Genomic DNA, 1,253 nt, shown 5'->3' on the forward strand with positions numbered 1-1,253 from the left:
AAAATATCTTCTTACTGTTTTTTTGGTTTTTTTTTCCCTATTAACTGTTTAGTAATATTACTGGGATTGTATAATATTGACTAGCTTTAAAGAAAACAAAAAGTCATCATCAGGGAGAGAGAATAAATGGCAGATTGGTCCCTGGTCCTGTCTCTGGGCAACATCCACCCTCATGCTAGGAAGGTGTTGTTACTAAAGGGATCAACAACACCCCAGGGTTGACTTAAAAGCACCAACACAGACAAAAAACCTCTGGGGGGGCTTCCCAGGCCATGTGGCACTATCAAATTATTGTGTTGGGTTGTTTTTTTTCTAGACTGCAAATGTAATACTTGTAAATTAGTTTCATATTTCTCAGTAATAATGATGGCCTTGCATATATCCTTGATGCAGTAATTACTCAATGTACAGTACCTGTCTCAGGTACTGAACTACCTATTGAGGTAAGAAAGTTATAAATACTGCACATTTTCCAAAGCACCTCACCTGCTGGGAAAAGCTTCCATGAGAAGAACCTCTTCTACTCCTCTAAGTTTCCAATTACAGACTTAGATGCTTTTGCCTGTGTTCTTTAGGTTGGAATCTTCTTCCTCAGTCACTTAGCTACAATTATAGGGCACATTTACTCTGAACTGCAGTAAACTTCAGAAAGAAATAGACTTAGTAAATGCACAGCATGGTAGAGCAAAACCCAGGTTGAACATAAATTGATACCTCCTAGCTTGAATCTTCAGAATTAAAAATTCTACTAATATTACACTTTTAATTGTATCTTTAAGGGCCCTCTCCTAGATGCCATGGCAGCCCTATAAATCTGTGTCAGCTGCCACTTCATAATACTCAGTCCCTCTGCCTGGCCATTTGAGTTGCTACAGCATTCATCAAGTAAGTGATTAACTTTTTTATTTTTTTTTCCCTAATTAAGATGTTTCCAAATGTACTCAGTTATGACAAGCTCATGGTAATGGCATTTCATTGTAGCTTTGCTGTAACAGAGTAACTCGAGTGGGTTTTTTAGCAAGGTAAAAAAAGATAAGCAGGAAAAAAGTGAGATCATGTGTAAGTTAATTCTGCAATTAGCACAGAAACTACTCATTAATAAATTGTAGCATTTGGAGGTTTTTTGTTTTTCAGAGACATCAGTTTAAGAGGAAAAGTCTACCTGGCAGTGAGCTGCTGTTACATGCTTACATGTAAGTTAATACTGAAACAGTAATGGATCTTGTTTCTTTATTCAACATGCACCAAACAAA

This window comes from Heliangelus exortis, chromosome 21 (genome assembly GCF_036169615.1).
Source record: "Heliangelus exortis chromosome 21, bHelExo1.hap1, whole genome shotgun sequence".
NCBI classification, from domain to species: Eukaryota; Metazoa; Chordata; class Aves; order Apodiformes; family Trochilidae; genus Heliangelus; species Heliangelus exortis.